We start from the raw sequence: 19,723 nt of genomic DNA on the forward strand, positions 1-19,723 counted from the left end.
AGTGAACCCCTCAGGTGACAGACAGCCTAACACCATGATGCAGTATGATCAAAATTCAATGCTTTACTCAATGGATCCTAAATCTGCCTCTTGGGAGCTTCTCCTTAAATCCAGGTCCTGATCTGAAGAGTTGAAGAGAATGAGATCCTCTCTTCCCTCTGTCATAAGGCAGAGTTCTGTGTTTTTGAGTACAGCTGTCATATTTCTTGCAGTGTTTTTTTTCAAGATAAGCCCTAACCATCATTACTTAGTTGTTTTAACTCTGTCATATGCACAATTTCTCTCTCTTCTTGGTCTTCTTTCTTTAAACAAATTTCAATATGTCAATATGTTTTTAAAGTTGTAGCACAGAGAACTGGGCATAATACTGCTGAATAAACACTGAATAAATAGGACATCAGCTTTCTGCTAAAGAAGTCTAAGGTGACACTAAATTGATGACAACCACATTACTCCAAATGTGCAGTCACAAGGAGACCAGGTTCTTTATGTGTACACTGTCATTACATCACCACTTCTCCTGTTTTTAGTAGTGTAGAATACTGTGTTATTTTCCTGTCATTGCTGCAACAAATTAACACAAACTTGATGGCTTACAAGAAGAGAGATATATTCTCTCACAGTTCTGGATGCCAGAAGCCTCAGGGCTGTACTTCCTCCAGAGGCTTGAGGAGAAAATCAATTTCTTGCCTCTTTAGGCTTCTGATGGCTATTGACATTCTTGTGGCTGCTTCTCTCTCTGCTTCATCTTCATATCGCCTTCATCTCTATATGTATAGGTCTGTCTCCAAACTCTCTCCGTCTCTCTTTTATAAGGATAAGTGTGATTGCATTTAGAGACCACCTAGAAAATCCAGGATAAGTATTTCCTCTCAAGATCTCTCCTGGACAAATGTTTTCCTCCACCTATAGACCTGTGAAACTAGAAAGTTACCTGTTTTCAAAATACCAAGGCAGAACAGGCATAGGATTATAGTTACAGATATTGCCATCCCAAAAAGGGGAAAATGTCAGGAATTAAAGGATCACCCATTCCAAGATAATTCTAAACCCAGCAAAGCAGATTCCATTAGATTTCAATGCATGAGAATAGTTCACTGTGATGTGAGAATCTGCCCTTTGGGACTACGACTCTGCCCTTTGCCTCTGTGGCTCAGGCTTCTGACTCAACTCACTTCTAGCTCTGCCTTTGGGTAATTCTTTCTTTTGCTTGGGTGATAGCAAACATTTGCAACTACGCAGTCAGGAAACATCCTGTTTTCTGACTGTAGAATCTTAGGAGCCTGACACCCTTCTTTCATTTCATCTTATTTCTGTTGGTTTTTGTCATAAGGATGCTCACACCTTTAGACAAGCAGGTCCTCCACAGATCTTTTTTCCATAATCTTACCTCTATTCCTGTCCTGCCTAGATGGTTTAGTAGATCCATGAGTTGCATACCCAATCTCTTTAATACTATCCAGAGGTCACTAATTCACACCCTTGGCCTTACCTCCAGAGGTTGCTTTCCTAAAAGTGAATCTCCTAATTTTAGCATCCTTTAAAATCTAGATAAACAGAATTTCCCAAACCATCAAATCCTGGTACCTTTTGCATAACAGTTCCTCAATTTATCTCTTGCCTCTTGAATTTTACTATAAGCAACAAGAAAAACAAAAACAAAAAACCAGGATGCACCTTCAATGCTTTGCTTGGAAATCTCCTCAACTAAATATCCAAGTCCATCACTTACAAATTCTGCCTTCCACACAACTGTAGGATCGAATCAGCCAAATTTATGTCCCTATGACACAAGGATAACCTTTCTTCCATGTTTCTCATTTTTCTGGAGAATGCTTGGTTGTGCTCTACCTCCCTCCTCTCCATCTTCACATTGTGTTTTTGGTATGTGTCCATCCCAAAACTCCGCCTCTCTTATAAGGATACATTTGATTGAATATAGGTCCACCTGGATAATCCAGAATAACACCTCTTTTCAAAATATTTTATCACATAGATTGCCTTATAAGAATATTCACAGATTGTGGGGATTAGAAAGTGGATATATTATTGGGAGGACTTTTTTTTGTTAGCCTACTATATGACTAAAAATTTTTACAACCTCTAGACATTACCCAATTCCTAAGCCACTTCCTCACTTTAAAGTATTTGTTATAGCAACATTCCACCTCTGGTAACAAACTGTATTCATTGCCTATGGCTGTTGTAACAAATTACCATAAAATTGATGGTTTAACACAATAGAAATTTATTCTCACACAGTTCTGGAGCCAGGAGTTTGGTCTTAGTTTGGATTAAAACCAAGGCCTTGGCCTGGCTGTGCTCCCTCAATAAGCTCTAGGGAAGATTCTGCTCCTCACCTCACCTGACTTCTAGTGGCTACTAGCACTCTTTGACATGTGATAATATCACTCCCATCTCTACCTCTGTGGTCCAGTGCCTCTTCTCATCTATGTGTGTTGTCTCCCTCTGTCTGTCTCTTATTAGGGTTCTTGTGATGGCACTTCGGATCCACCCAGATAACCTTGGGATCATTTCCACACCAACATCCTTAACTTAAACATATCTGCAAAGACCCTTTCTCCAAATATAATTCCATTGATTAGGATGTGGATGTTTTAGGGGTAGGAGGTGCACATTTTTCAACTTACACTAAATACTATCGTATTCAACCTACTTTTTCTACAAAAAAAATACAAGAAGATTTGAGAAGGTAAGTCAGCCTCTGGGAATTGGTTTATACTCTTTGAATGAATAGCTGGAGCAAACAAGACTGCTTTCAGCTCCTACCGTAGTGAACGGAAATGACTATTTCCTTGCCCATGGTTTATGCAGTTGATATTTAGAAGAAGTAAATATAGGACGCTTTAATGATCTTGATTAAATCTTGGTCCTTCATCTTAATCTGTTCACTTATACTGGGTTTTCTCAACAGCGCACTATTGACATTTGGATTGGATAATTCTTCTTGGTTGGTAGAGGCAGGAAGGGAGCTGTCTTCCTGCAATGTATGATGTTTATCAGCATCTCTGACTTCTAGATGTAATAGTACCGCTTTACCTCTTTATGAAAACTAAAAACGTCTCCCAGTTATAAAAACTATAAAAGTCTGCAGACATAACCAAATGTCTTAGGGGGTGGGGTGAGGGCAAATTATCATGAGTTGAGCCGAAACCGGTTTGGCTCAGTGGATAGAGTATCGGTCTGCGGACTGAAGGGTCCCAGGTTCGATTCCGGTCAAGGGCATGTACCTGGGTTGTGGGCACATCCCCAGTGGGAGATATGCAGGAGGCAGCTGATTGAAGTTTCTCTCTCATCGATGTTTCTAACTCTCTATCTCTCTCCCTTCCTCTCTGTAAAAAAAATCAATAAAATATATTTTAAAAAAAACTTATCATGAGTTGAGAAACTACTGACCTACATGGGAGCATTTAGATTCAAGACATTCTTTTTTATTTTAACCTTATCATCTCCTCATTTTATTGAAAATCATTTTCTGTAGCCAAATGTTAAAATGTAAATGTTGTAATAATGTTAAAAAAAAGAGAAAGATAGGACTGAGGTCAAAGCAGTACAGATCCCCATTACCTTCTTCCTGATGGACCATAAATCTACTTTTTGGAGCCAGTTGTCAATCCACCTAACAATATTATCTAGCTTACATCATTCATGAGGGTCCTTTGAGAGTGCTTGCCAAATGCCTTGCTGAATTCAGATCCTAAGTCGACCACATTTTAATGATAATTCTTTAAAATGATAGATAAGTTTGACTAAACTTTAGGTTGTTCTGGCATCTAGTAATTGTGGTTTTCTTTTTGAAGATCTCATAATCATCCAATTACTCATCTGTTTTAGAGTCCTTTAGAGCTTCTTTTTTCAAAAAATATATTTTTTATTGATTTCACAGAGTAAAGGAAAGGGAGAGAGAGAAACATCAATGATGACAGATGACAATCATTGATCGGCTGCCTCCTGCATGTCCCCTACTGGGAATCTAGCTCACAAGCTGGGTATGTGCTCTGACCAGCAATGGGACAGTGACCTTCTAGTTTATAGGTCAATTCTCAACTGCAGAGCCACATTAGCTAGGCTAGGCTGGAATCAGCTTCTTTCTCTTCAAAATATTTGTCAATCCTCATTCTTTTGGTACTTAATCCTTTAGTGCATGATTCCTAAAAGCTTAAAAACCACAGATACAAGCTATTTCTCTTAAGATCTATGATATATATATATATAGCATGACTAATTCACTTCATTGTACTGATGTGATGGGGTGGTCAAAATAATCTGGCCACTCAGATTATTATATATATAATATATATATAATCAAGCAGCAAAAGGCTTTCTTTTGAAACCTTGCTCTTCTAGATAGCAGAATTACATACCCAAACTGATTATGTGACATCTTCACTTGGATGTATCAAACATAATTAAAATTATCTTGAACTCATGATTTCCACCTCCCAATTATGGACTTCTTCACTATTTCTTAGGTTGGTGAAGGGCATCACCATCTGTTAAGTTTTCCAACCTGGACCAGCAGTAAACAGTCATATGGACACCTCATTCTTATTCCATATCCAATCCATTAAAAAATTTAATAGAGTATACCTTCTGAAAATATTTTTCAAATCTTTACCCTCTCTCACATTAGTTCAAAGTTACCATTTCTCACCTGGGCTAATGCAATAACTTCGTAATTGGATAACCCGAGCCCACTCCTGGTGGGCACCAGGCCTTTTTAAAGATATAAATCTGATTATGTCACCTCCTCAATGAATGTCCTTTGTTCCAAGATGCAAGTTAAAATCTTGACCATGGCTTAGAAAGCCCAGTCCAGGCTGGAGCTACCTATCTCCATAGCTACGTCTCACTCTGCCTTCATCTCCATGCCTGGCCATGCTGGCCTTCTCTCAGCATGGAACACACACACCTGTTTCCCTGCCATGAGACTTTTGCACTCATGATTCCCTCTGCCAGGCAGACTCTTCTCTCCATGTTTTGATCCTAATTCAATGTCCACTCATCATCAGGTCTCAGCTTATTCATCCTCCCCAAGGAGGCCTTTCCCAACCACTAACTCGGACATTCCTTTGTGTCTCTAAATCAAGTCTTCCTGACATATATTGTCATAGCACCATATACTTCTCAGCATTTTGGAAATATAATTTTACATTTGTTTGAGTGGCTATTTTATTTTATGTTTTTATTGTTCAAGTGACAATGGAATTAAATGTCTCCTACACTAAATCAGTGAACTTTTTGAGGAAACAGGTGCCAACTCATTTTGCTTACCTTTAGATCCTTGTCACAATTTTATCTTTCACTAAAGATAGTGACCCAGTGCACGGAATTTGTGCACTCGGAGGGGGTGGGAGGGTCCCCTAGTCTGGCCTGTGCCCTGTCACAGTGCAGGAGCCCCGAAATCCACCCCCAAAGAAGTAGGCCTTGCCCACCCATCCGGAGTTCCTCGATGGATTGCTCCAAAGAGGTAGGCCAGAGCTGGGGGTTCCGCCTCCACACGTGCAGAGCCACTAGATCCCCAGGCCTCACCACACAGAGCCAAGGGACCCACCAGGCCTTTCCGCACAGCACAGAAGCCTCTGTCAGGCCCCACTTCTGGGATATGTGGAGGCCTCCAAACCTCTGGCGCAGGCGCAGGGAGGCCTCCTCCGGGGCCCCACACCCACATCAGGCTGCGCAGAGGCCTGTGGACCCTGGCGGAGCCGCAGAGGCCTCCACCGGGCCCCAGGCCTCCTGGTGATGGATTGTGATGTTGTGACACAAGTCCCGGACACTGCAAGTCCCCACCCACCCGCGCCTGCTGCGCAAGCAGCCTGCTGATTAGTGGTTATGCGTGAGGGTGTCCTAACCATCTGCATATTACCCTTTTATCAGTATAGTTTAGGTCACTTCTGTATCCCTTGCAAAGTACCTAGCATATTGTATAAACCTAACTTTTTGGTGTTGGGTGGAGGAATGAATGAATATTAGGTCCTGTTCCCTTGTAATGTGTTTGTAATGTGTAAGATTCTTCAACAGAGAACACAGAATGAAACTTGAGGTGATTTTGCTTCCTCTGCTCTGATTAATATAAAATAATTTGCCTTTAGAAATAGATAAAACCCTTATTCTTTTTTTCTCATAGAGTAATTTAAAAAGCCATTTTATTTTACTATTTATAGTTATTATTATTATTTATTATTATTGCTTTTTGTAGTCATATTTGGCTCTAGGGTTTAAATTTTTCTGACATTATTTAAATAATAGGTATGTGATTCTAGGTATGTGATTAGGATTTAACATTGACAGTCTTTCTCATTTCAACTGTTTCATGTAGGTGCTAAAAGCTATTCCTCCAGAGATCTATATAACCATACCTATTCTCCCCTTCCTCAGATAGAGGTCTGTGCTTGCTTTCATTTTAGACAACCTGTCTCATGTCTTTTGCCAACTTTCTTAAAATCTCAAATTCACCTCTAAGGTGTTTCAGAATTCCTTTCTCTGGATATCAAGGACTCTAACAAATTATTGGTTTCTCCCAAAGTTATAATCACTCCTATTCCACCAACCAGTTAGTCAGTTACATATGACCTGTGTCAGTCACTCTGTCTTAGCCATATGGCCTCAGGTAAGGCCCATTACCTGTCAAAGTTCAAGTTCATTATCTGTTGGAGGAGGAGAGAGAACTAGATAAGGTTCTATCATGTTAAAAATCTTCAAAGCAATGAAAATATATCATATTGAAGAATCCATTTTCTTTTATTTCTATTGAGGTTGGAATATGATGACAAATAAGTTATTTTATAACATAAAGGTTTTTAAATGAGCCCAAAGGAGGGGCTTCTAAAAACTGAGGTTTCCCCAATACAAGAACAGATTGAATAATTCACAGAAGAAATGGGAAGACATTCTCTTCTTTGAAGTCTGCAACAAAACTATCATTTATTTTTCAAATATGGTTTAACTGTTCTCATGCTTAAAGATAGTGGCATAACTTATTCTTGAGGGTAGTGATGATGATTAGAACATGGGTGGTATTGGAAGGTAGTGGAAAAATTGACTGTTTTCTATGCACTGAAGTGTTCGGTATCTCTTCATAGGAACACTGGTCTGAAACAGAACTACAAAGAGGTTTTCGCCCTCTGATTTTCTTGCTGTTCTTCTACATCTCTGCTCCGATACATCTTGCTGTCTCTCTTCTAAGTATCTATTCAGATTGGGTTCTCTTTGGGCTCTGTCTTACAGCCCATGTCTTTATGGCATGTCCTGTTGAACAGGAAAAGAGTTTGGCTATGATGTAGAAGGTCATTGTTATATACTGACTGACTAGCCCCCTCTCATTCCAAGATGTTCTGGAAGAAGCTGAGCTGCTCTGTCTGGAAGATGAGGAAGCTCTGCTTCTATGCATTCCAGCTGGGGTAGAGGACAAGGATGATATCTGACCTTGTTGCATAGCAGTCATTGGAAATGTTCACAGAGCCCTGCACTCAATTACCTGCCTATTGTGTTATTGAAAATTGGTTTCCCTTATCCTTCTAGAAGAAACTGGAAAGTTTTGCTTTCTTATTTTTACTGTATAAATGGAATGGTCACTTCTTTCTGGCTAAACAAATCTTACCATCCTTCATGAACCCATTTAGGGAAATTCTGGTTTAGAGTCAGTCCCAGTCTATATTTACCAATGCTGCTATGAATTCCTATGGTAGGTATTATCTGGATTAAGTGACAATGTTTTTATAAAAAGACATAAACATTTTCTTTTTTAAAAAATGTAGATTAATGTTTAGTTGTAAGAAATAATACAGAGAAACCTCTTGTAACCTTCACGTAGTTTTCCCTAATGATAACAACTTACTAAAATCACTATTGTACAAAAGCACAACCAGGAAATTGACATTGTTATAATTCATTCATCTTATTCTGCAGTTGTATATGTGTGTGTGTATTTAATGCTATCACATTTGTAGATTCATATACTCACAACTATAGTCAAGGTCCAAAACTGATCTAGCACCTCAAGAATTTCTCCTCTTGCTCTCTATAACCACACTTATCTGCCCCTAATACCTCATCCCTAAACTTTGAGACAACCACTAATGTGTTCTCCATCTCTATAATATTGTTATATCAAGAATAACATATACATTGAACCATACTGTATATAACCTTATGAGTTTTTTTTTTCACTCAGCATAATTCCCTTGAGATTTATTCAAGTTTTTGTAAGTATCAATAGTTTATTCCTAATTATTGCTGAGTAATATTCTACTGTATGGATGTATCATTTTTCCCAGCTTTATTGAGATATAATTGAGAAATAGTAATATATTTGAGGTGTATAACATGATGATTTAATATATGTACACATTGTAAAAATCCCCACAATCAAGTTAGTTCCCACATTATTCACCTCACATATTTACTTTCAGTTGCCACCCTCTCAAATTATTTAATCATTCACCTATTGAAGATTTGTGTTGTTTCCATTTCTTTGTCTGACAATAATAAAGTGAGCTGCTATCACATTCATGTATAGGTTTTTATGTAAATATGTAAGTTTTCATTTCTTTGGAGTAGATGCCTAAGACTGCAATTGCTGGATCACATTGTAATTGCATGTTTATTTTATGAAAAATGGCCAAATTGTATTTCACAATGTCTTTACAATTTTATATTCCCATCAACAGTGTATGGAAGATTGATTTTTCTCTGCAATCATGCCAGCATTTGGTGTTATCATGATTTTCAATTTTAGCCATTCTAATAGTTATATGGTGATATCCCATGGTGGTCTTAATTTTAATTTTTTAAATAGCTGGTTATGTTAAATTTTTCAACTTATTTGCCATCTCTATATTCTCTTCAGTGAAAATTTCTTTTATATCTTTTGTCCTTTTTCTAATTGGATTATGTTTTATTATCCAATTTTGAGAGTTCTGTATATAGTGTAGGTATTAGTACTTAGTCAGATATGCCTTTTTATTCTTTTGATTAATCTTTTCATCCTTTTAGTAAAGGCATTCATACAACAAATATTTTAAAATTTTGATGAAATCCAGTTATTTCATTTTTTCTCTCTTATGAATTTGGTTGGTGTGTCAAGTCTAAGAACTCTTTGCTTAACCTCAGATCTGAAGATTTCCCCCTATGTTTTGTTCTAAACACTTTATAGTGTTTTTTTGTTTGTTTGTTTCACAGTTAAGTCTGTGATTGATTTTGAGTTAATATTAGCATAAGGTTTGAGGTTTAGGTTGAGATTTATTTTTGCCTATGGATATCCAATTACTCTGGCACCATTTGTTGAAAAGGGTATCCTTTTTCCATTGAACTGCTTTTGGACCTTTGCCAAAAAATAGTCAAGCATAATTGTGTGTGTCTATTTCTGTATTCTCAATTCTATTACATTGATTGGTGGGTTTATCCCTTTGACAATACCACACTCTCTTAATTTCTATAGCTATACAGTAAGACTTAACATTGGATAAAGTGATTTTTCTACTTTCTTTTTCTTTTTTTTCTTCAAGATTATTTCAGGTATTCTAGGGCCTGTGTCTTTCCCTCTAAATTCTAGAATAAGCTGATCTGCGTTCACAAAATATCTTGCTGAGATTTAGATGGAAATTGCATTAAATCTGTAGATCAGTTAGGGAGAATTGGCATCATTACTATATTGAGTCTACCAATCCATGAAACTATTTTTCGCCATTTATATAGGTCTCTTTGATTTATTTTTATCATCATTTTGTAATACTCTCCATATAGATCCTGTACTTGTTTTGTTAGGTTTATACCTAAGCATTTCATGTTCTTAAAAGGGATTTTAAGTAGTATTGTGTTTTGAAATTTTGATTTCTGCATGGTTGTTATAGGAGTATAGAAATGCAATTGATTTTTATGTGTTGATTTTGTATCCTGTGACTTTGCTAAACTCACATATAGTTCTAGGCTTTTGTTTTTTTTTTCTTCTTTTGTCCCTTGTGATTTTCTACTGAGAATATTGTGACAATGTCTTTTTTTTCTGAATGTGTGTGTTTTTTTCATCAACTGGATAAGGGCTTTGTGGCACTGTTTCTATGCCACACAAATAGTGGGGGCTAAATATATATTTTGTGTGGGAGATCCACCAGCATTAGCACTGTGATCTGTGACTCTCAGTGATGTTTAAAAATACCTCACTTTTGTTTTTGTTTATTCCTTTCTCTTTTTCCTGGAAGAGCTAATTCATAATGCATTTATCTACATGTTGAAGCTCCTATTTTTCCTTGGAGTGCAATGCACTTAATCTTTTTAGAGCAGTTCTTATTTATTTACAACTTCAAGAGCACAGTGTCTCAGTACAGATTGAAACTGGGCTTTAATTAATGTCTTTACACAGTACTTGGATACTAACCTCTTTTAACTACCAGAAAAATACCTCTACATCTGATTCCATTTAGAGTCTTTAGCAGGTACACAAAGTGTTGTCACCAGTGTTGTTGTTTTTTTTCTATGTGACACAGGCAATAATTAAAGTGCTAAAAGCTGTGCATTGGCCTTTTTTCAGAGTTCACTTGGGATTAATTGTTGTTCATGGTTTGGTTGAGGACCCTCAAATGGTATTTTTTATTATGTGTGCCATGTGTTTGCATGGGTATCATGTTTTTCAAGCATGTGTCATCATTCTGTATAAGAAAACATCCTCATTTCATTTTCCAGCCTTTAAAAAAGATAGTTAATACCTGGAAGAATGTACAAATGAAAAAGAGAAAAGATGTGAGTAAAGAAACTCTATGATTTAAAGGTAATCAGCAAACAGATAAAAAGCAACCATCTCCTCAGAATACCTAGATTGTAAATGATTAATAAAACCTAATAATATTACTTTCACTTTATTGAAGCTTAATATTCTGTGAATATCTATGATCAAAAGTTAATATCTAAGTTTGTCACAGCAAAACTGATGGCACTAGATGACAAAATCTAAAATGTTCTTATGGCTTGCTAAGACCCCCTTAATGTAATAATATATGTGAAGAAATACAGGGAAATCAGGAATTCATAACCCAGAGATCATGCTTCCTAAAATAAGATCCCCTAAATAAAACCAAGAAAGATTGAGTATAATTTAACATCAGACCTTCAAGATGAAATGAAGGTCAATTTAATTTGATAAATGTATTTTCAGTCCTCAGTGTATTCCAGGATCTATAGTATATTCTAAAGCTACAAAGAGGTACAAGATGGGTATTTCTCTACATGTATTGAAACACGTGTCTTTCCTTGCAGATTCCTTGGGAAAATATCCTAAATGCATAATACTCAAGTTTCAATCATTCGGCATCTGTAATTTCAATGATAATCAAATTAAAAAGAACAAGGCTAAACAAAATTAGATGTTCCTGAGATCACCTGGCATTGATAATAAATGAAGGAAAGTTAAAAAGCAATAATCTCTCTGAACCTTATCATTCTGAGTATGATTCAAATTCATAAACGTTTGAAATCTTTTTCTTGAGCACCAAAACTTGATCAAGGAAGCAGTCAGCAAAATATGAACGCAATCAATGCAAGTCATAGTTCTATGTGTTCATTTCTGGACCTGTTAAGCCAGATATTATTTTTTTCAAACTGGCAAAAGATGCTATGGTTGATATTTTGGACATATTTGCTCAGGTGGATGTTGGTATGACATTATTAAAATATATTAAATTTGAGCCTTAAAGATTTGATAGTTAAGACAAGGAGAGCAGAGAAAATACCACCCCCCATGATTTTCCAAGTGGAGTCCAGTGAAAAGGCTCAGGTCAAAGAGCGATTCGTTTGCAAAAGGTCTCTGTGTGGTCGAGCAACCACTTTGTTTGGGGAAACAAAGACAAGTAAGTCATAACTGATGCCTTTAAGAAGTTTAAAATTCAGTAGGGCAGATAGATTCATGTGTGAGGGAGTCTGGCTCCATGTTAAAATCCAATGTATGATTTCTCAGGTGTAACCACAGGCGATTACAAGAGTTTTACCTGACAGGCTTCATGGGGAAGCTGTCCTCCCCACACCAGACCAGGAGCGCAGCTAGGGCACTGCAGTCTCCATTAAGGACTCAGACGCCCTCCCCAGTAAGGATTTTTCACATGTTTACATTCCTATCTGCAGTACCTTCATTCCTGGTCCCTACCAGATGTCCTCCCCAGGAACCTCTGCCGAGGTCTCTTTACTGGAACGGAGCGGAAATTTTGAAGGCACTTTTGTCCACTATGACTCAATTTGCTCCTAACCCACTTTACTTGCTTCTGGCCCATCTCAGAGTCCATGAAAAAAAGTCAGGGAACAGTGAGAGGACCCCTAAGTCTATGCTGCTCCCCTTGACCCTCAACCCCTGCACTGCTCCATGGGGAAAGTGGAACAGGGGAGTTGATGCTTTCTCGTTTCAGACTCTGACTTATATGATCGCAGTAAGAGATTAAAGACGACTCTTATTTCTGGCGTGTTGCTTTAATGGGTTCCTTCACTTCTGACAGCGCAGCTCTATATCTCCCAGTTCAACTGAGCTTCGGCAGTATGGGCACAAATGATCACAATAGAGTGAGAGAAGTAGAAATAAGGGCATGGGAAAGAGCTCCGAGAGTCCATGGATGGAGAGATCGAGAGACCCTGGAGATTATAATTCTGCTTGGGCTCAAAGGTGTACGCTGAAACAAGGAAGCAGCCTGTGCAGCAGCCTAGGGACTTCACTACATGGCCCACTGGGAAATGTCAACAGAAAGTGTAGAGATCATTGGGAACCCGTGGTACGGATGAGGTCAGACATGTAGGCAGAAGGAATTTGGATTTTATACTCATGGGAAGCTACTGAAAAATAAAAGAAAAATAGATTTATCAGAGGAAAATGAAGATGGCTTTATTTACATTTGAAATGACAAGATTTACAACAATAATATCTCTGGGAGATACATTGTCATTACCTAAAGTATTTCACTTGTCCTATTATCTCTAAACAAAATTAATTATACTGACTTTAGGAAATGTAAGAGAATAAAGTAATTGCCCGTTTATAAGCTGTTTTGTCTATTTAGGTTTTTAGCTTGTCGTGTTTGGATCAATTTACTAAAAATAAAGTGAACTTGCCCCGTCAGTGTGCTCAGTGGTTGAGCGTCGACCAAGAAGTCACCAGTTCAATTCCTGGTCAGGGCACATGTCCAGGTTGCGAGCTCGCTCAATCCCCAATAGGAGGTGTGCAGGAGGCAGCTGATGGATGTTTCTATTTCTCTATCTCTCTCTCTTCCACTCTCTCTAAAATAAATAAAAATCATATTTAAAAAATAAAATAAAGTGAACTTTTTAATGATTTTATTGGCAATGCTGAATATTGGATAGCTCCATTAACATAGCAAAGGGGACACCTTTTGGGCAAGCAGGACATGATGACAGAACCTCAAAGTCCAAAATGTACTAATTTCCTGTGGCATTGTACATCATACACACACACACACAGGCTTGTGGAGAAGGAGCTCTAAGCCAGCCTCCAGTAAGAGGCAGTTAGCATTACAGTTAAGTGCATGAGTCAAAGAGGAGATCGCCTCCGTTCCCAGCTCCACTAGTTACTAGCTACAAGACTAAAGAAGTTATTTAATCTTGGCCTCATTTTTCCCTTTCATAAAATGGAGATAATAATAGTGTTACATTTCCACACTGGGGCTTGGCCATGCCCATGCACGGTCTGGGACCCTTCTCATGTCAGTTGACCTCCAGGTTCTTGACTTACACGGGAAAATTTTCAAAACATGAGTCCAGGTGAAAGTGAAGCTAAGTTTATTAAATGTTGGGACAGTGAGGCAAAGGAAGGAACCCTGAAGACAGGATCAGAGGTAAGCCTAGGATGGGCTACCCCTGCCCATTGCTCCCTGGGTGCAAGTCTAGAGCTTAGATTAGAAGAAGCAACATACACGTCTCAGATGTGCCAAAGAAGAGCACACACTGGAGTTCTTTGTCCTGAGGATTGTGTCTATATCTTATAGGTGGGAATTTTAGGGGAGCTCCCCGGAGAGAATTACATTATAATATTCATTAGATCCCTAGGCGCGTTGTTTAGTATGCTGATGGACCAGAATGAGTGTACAGGGGTCAGGGGTCATTCTCTGATTAGTTTCACTTCTATCTTGGACTAGCCTGGCTCTAATTTTTTTGTTTTGTTCTATCTATCTATCTATCTATCTATCTATCTATCTATCTATCTATCTATCATCTCCCTAAGGTGATTTAAGCCACCTGTTCTTAGGTGTCTTGGGTTAGGAAGGATAGTCTTGTGGTTTATCAGCTGGCAGTTAATCACGCGGCCTTTCCCAGGCCATTTGTTCAACCATTTGTCTCAGTTTCCTCATTCCATGTGTCAGATAATTTTCCTTGTTTTTTACTAACATGCCTCAATAATACCTACCAATAGGATTGTTGGGATAATTATGTGAGTTAGTAGATGTAAATAAAGCATTCATAACCGTCTAGAAGAGAGGAGATGAGTGGCTACAGAACGTGATGATGGAGAAGGAGATCTCTGTTTCTGTAGGGTTTCGTGGTCTAGCAACTTAGGTTTTCAGAACTGGCAAACTGGTGATGAGAGTGGAAAGGAAAAAGTTCCAGTGGGAGGAGATGGGAGATATGGTGCGAATGTAATTGGAAAAAGGCAGAAGTGATCTGGCCTCTTTTCTTGAAATTTCAGGGTTTTGAGAAAAGTAGATAATTTTAGCTTCTGGAAACAGTGCTACTCAGAGAAGATAAGGATGGAAGAGTTCAGCTTGTTTGAAGGCAGAGGCAGGGAGAAACAACCAAATAGAGGGGAACTGAAGATTCTTGAGAAAGATAATGCTTTTAAAATAATGAGTAGAAGATTTTCAGTTGATTTGTTATTTTTTAATTTTTTAGTATGCATATTTTCAAACAATTGTCAGTATTTTCCAAAACTTGCTTTATCCTTGCATTGGGTAAAAAATTTCTCAAAGTATTTTGAAACATCCCAGATACCATATGCATTTATCTCATAATAACTTAGTATTCATCTCTAAACTAATAAGGGCTTTTGCTTTCATAAACATCATGCTAATCACACCTAAATGCTAACACCAATTCCTCATGATCTCAGCCCACATTAAGTGTCCTTCGTTGTTTCCAGATGTCTTTTTTACAAATGGCTTATTGAATGTGACATCAATATAAGTCAATACATTGCATTTGGTTATTTCTTTAAGTCTCTTTCCATCTCTAACAATCATTCCCCAATAATCCTTTTCTCCCATGCCATTTAGTTGTTGAAAAAACAAAATCATTTATATTATAGAATCTCCTACCTTTTGGATTTGTCAGATTACTAGTATTTCCTTCTTGTGTCTTTTAATTTATTGAAAGGCAATAGATGATGGCATAAATTCAGAGAGAAAACATTTTCCCCTTATTACAGAAGCAAGAGGGACAAAATGATTGAGGTTAAGAGGAGAAAGCTGTGTATTTCATATTAAAGGGCTTCAGTCACTGTAGTAAAATGGCATGTGAGGTCATTATTGAGTTAACAATCTGAGGGACCATGGTTAGGAATTTGAAGGCCAAATATTTGGAATTGAGTTTGAGGATTGTGTTTGGGAATCAAATTGGGATGTATTAAAGGCTCACCAAGGAATAATGAGAACTACACGGAGTTGATTAGCATTGCTTTGTGTACAAACAATGATGTTTTCTTGACCTTTTTCATTTCCAGTGAGTGGCCTCCAGCTGTAGGGTTCACTCAGGGTTGATGAGTGCCACAGTGGGTAGAATTGTGGAACTGGAAGCAGATTTGTAGTCATCAAAGGCGCAGCTGATCAAAGGCTGAAATGGCTGAGGTGGGAAGAATGTTGTGCTAAAAATGCTGATGGACTATGAGAAAGAGGAGATAAAGGGCCAGAGAACTCCATGGAAGAAATGCAAAGATAAACATGCTACTCTGGAGGGCTCATTGTCAGTAAACTAAGTTCAGGTGTTTATGGGGTTGATGCATGACTGAAGATATGAGTACCTGACGGAAAGTTGGAAGGAAGGAGTATGGGGTAGTCACAAGCCTGCCTCCTACTCCCACTTGACTACCACTTCACTTGTGACCTCAGGCAGTTCATTTATTCTCTCTGAACCTCAATTTCCTTTATCACAAGTTGGGAGTAGAAACCACATCACATCAAGTTGTGGGAAGAATGAGGGAGATGTGGTGTGCAGAGCATTGATGGGTCTGACTTAATAAGGACTCATAAAACATCAATTGTTAGAATTGAAAAGGTCAAGAATCATGAGGTCAGTGTGTCCTGTAGCCCAGGGGGTAAGCTGTGTTTAAGGATTGTTGTCCATTATGAAGTCATTAGTACTTTTGAAGGAAAAGCCAATAAAAAAATTTAAGAATTCTAAATAATAATCACCAGTGACAATTCCAGAATTTGAAATCAATAAAGCTAAAAAAAAAAGAGGGGTGGGGCAGTTGTTCCTACACATATCCTCAAACACACATATAGTGTGCCCATTCACACTGTATTCATGCCTACAAACCCATACTTTAATGTGTTCCAGACTGATGATGGTTGTTTTGTAATCTCCTCTGATTTATAGCCATGCAATCAATAATTAGGTATTCTGGTTGGTAAGCCAGATAGTCATGAATGTAATCAAGGCTGTTTTTAAAATAATACCCCCAAAAAAACAAGCCTGTTTGCAGATTCCACTCTCATATCTTTCAGTATTCACAATGTAGCAGAGAAATTCAGAAGAATCTCATCATGGTAAAATTTCACTGAATATTCAGTACATATGGGAAGTGAGAGAGAGCACTACAATTTAATCAGGCACTTCTGATTAAGGTAAACAATAAACAGAACATCTCAGAGAAAAGCTCATTTCTGGCTAAGGCCGAGTTCTTAGGGAAGGTTTAACAGGGACTGGTGAGACAAATCCAACAGTTTCCAGCTCAGGCGTTTTTTGAAACACTGGAAGACTGATCTGCGACTTTATGAATATAAATGTACCAGACAGTCATCTCCGAAGCTGCACGGATGGCTGCCGCTAAGTGGGTGGGAAGTGAACGAGAAAGAAAGAGAAGGGGGCTGCTTTGTTTGTGTGGTAAACAGTCTCCGACTGATGAAAAATGCTGGCAAGGTTCCACGTTTTGAGAGACTTGCAAGAATCTCCTGCCTGTGTTTTATCTTGGGGTGTTGCCATGGCTACTGATGGAAAGAAATGAAACCCAAAAGGTGGAGGGAGGCAGACAGATTAGGGGGTGGAAGAAAGGGGGAAAACAATCTCAGCAGCCAAGCATCTGGGAAGATTTATTGTTGAAGGTCTTGATTGCTTATCCCGCTGCATATACTGCATGTTCAAACATCTGCTCTGACGCCAGTTACCTTTCACAATAAAGCTCCATAAAGGACCGCACTGCAGATCAATCCACCTGCTCTGGTGCAACGTTCCTTATATTTCTTACCAGGAAAGGTAAAAAAGTTAGCAAACTACCTTCCAATCTCAGCTTTGCACTTCTCAGCTATTTGTTTTTGGCCAAGTTATTTAACTTCTTGATGTTCCAGGTTATCCACTACTTCTCACTGTTGTAAAAAAAAATCACATGTGTGAAAGCTCTTAGCACAGCACTATGAGTTGCAACACCCACTTTAGGTCAGCTTTTATTCTCTTCCTTATGAAGTAGCCTATGAGTTGGATTTGACAAGACAGTCCACTTGTCTGTTTCCCCAGTCTTCCTTCAGGGCCATGCACATATGGAATCGGTTTCATTAAAATGATGTGTTATGGCTCATAAAAGCTGGTGAGCGAACAAACTATACCCTCAGCTTATCCCTGGGCAAATCTTCCCCCCTGGTCAGGCCTCATTGAGGAACAAGGCATAGGCCATCACTGCTGGCTGCAACATTCCCACCCAATCCTGGTACTATATTTATAAATGGAGACATCTTTCCTTAGAACATCTTTCCTGTTACAGTGCTCTTATCTTCACCACTGATCGACAGGAAATTGGCAGTGAACCTAGTTTCCCTTTAGCTGGTTCTGCCAAGTGGTTAATTTTATTAGCAAATTAAATGCAGTAAGATAATTATTTATATTTAAAAATCCTTTCATAGAGTGAGTGTTGCTTTTGAAATGTGAATGCTTATCTCCCCTCATCTCAATTTGTCAGTTTATAAATATGGGTTTTCATATGCCGAACTAAGTTTTCATAAGGTACACAAATAAAGGGTGTCCACTATTTTGAGCATCTTTTTAAAATAGACACAGAATGTACTTCCCTTCTCTTTACTAGGGTAGTCCATTATTTTAAAGTGTGCTGTTATAGGTATCTTAGATTTTTAAAGAAGTAATCTAAAATCTTCTGGAGAGTAATAGTAATGCATTGTCCCTACATATGTTTTCCCCTTACATCTGATAAAATGTTTTTTTCCCTTTTCTGTACTGTCAACATAACTGCTGAATTTTATCGCTTAGGACAGTGTTTTCCATACTCCGGGATACAACCTATTTGTGAGCCGTAGAATCAATGTAGCGGTTGCAATGAGTATTTTTAAAAAGTGAAATGGACTAGAATAGAAAATACCAGAATCCATTATATGTGGAAGGTTAAGTACTGCTTCTTGACATTTTGCTTCAGTTATACATATACTCTCTCACACATGCAATGTGGATTGAGGCTAAAACATTTTTTTTTTTTTTTGGTAGCTGTTGACTTCAGGAATGTAGCCCAAGGCAAATGGGGAGGACTATTGGAGTCAGGCAAGGTTAGGATTTTGCAACAAAGTTTTCATCTCTCTCGTGGTGTGAGAATTTGTGATACCTAAAGTACAGGCATTCATTTGGTACTGGAATATTTCTTAGAATTTTCCGCATTGGTTTTGGACATGCTACCATTTGGCCAGTTACTAAGGTTCAAAACATCAGGGTCTCTTTTTCTCCTTTTTCTGTTTCTTATTCTTTACTTCAAATCTGTTGCTGGGTAATGATGACTCTACCCTACCTTACCCATCACAACTCTCCCTTCTCTCCCTTCATTGCCCCACCTGATCCCTGCCCCCACCCCACACACATACACACACACACACTCATTCCTGGGTTATGATAGTAGCTTTCTTACAACCTCCAAATTTTCTGCTGCCCAATAAATTATCCTAAAATATAGTTCCAAATTACCACTCCTATGCTTAAAAACTTTCAGAGCTCCCCTAATACCTAGTCAATTTCAGACCCTTTTTCCAGCTATTTAAGGACCTCATGTTCTAAGGCTGGCTTACCTTTCCAGTCTTGTCCACTGCTCTTGTGGCCCACACTCCAGCCAACTGGAACTTCTTGTTGCTCTCCTTTGCTTGTGCCACCCTCATCTCCATAACTCTTTTTTCCACATGGTTCTTTCTTCCTGACACATGTTTTCTTCTGTCATTTTACTCCCAATTCCCTAAATCCATAACTTTACCTCTTGTTCAAGTTTATGGCCAAATACCACTTTTCTCTTGATTTGTTTCTCCAGATAGGAGCATCCTTCCCACCTTTAAACTCTCATTGCATCTTATCTATATCACTCTGAGGAAACATTTAGGCTATTTTAATTTTAGCTGTTCATGTACATGACTTGTCTGCCTTTAGATGAAATCATTCTTCTTCATCTCCTATTTATCACAGACTCTTGCAATAAATAGGACTGATTATGTATTTGCTGAGAATGTTTGTGGCCTAAAAGGGTTAACTA

The 19,723-nt window shown here is 38.2% G+C and overlaps 1 pseudogene; it reads right to left on the bottom strand.

Annotated features, from left to right (window-relative positions):
- LOC102773026 overlaps positions 1–19,358 on the bottom strand; it is a 21,118-nt pseudogene extending 1,760 nt beyond the window's left edge.
- Positions 19,359–19,723: the final 365 nt, after the last annotated feature.

Source organism: Myotis davidii, unplaced genomic scaffold (genome assembly GCF_000327345.1).
Source record: "Myotis davidii unplaced genomic scaffold, ASM32734v1 scaffold53, whole genome shotgun sequence".
In the NCBI taxonomy this organism is placed as follows: domain Eukaryota; kingdom Metazoa; phylum Chordata; class Mammalia; order Chiroptera; family Vespertilionidae; genus Myotis; species Myotis davidii.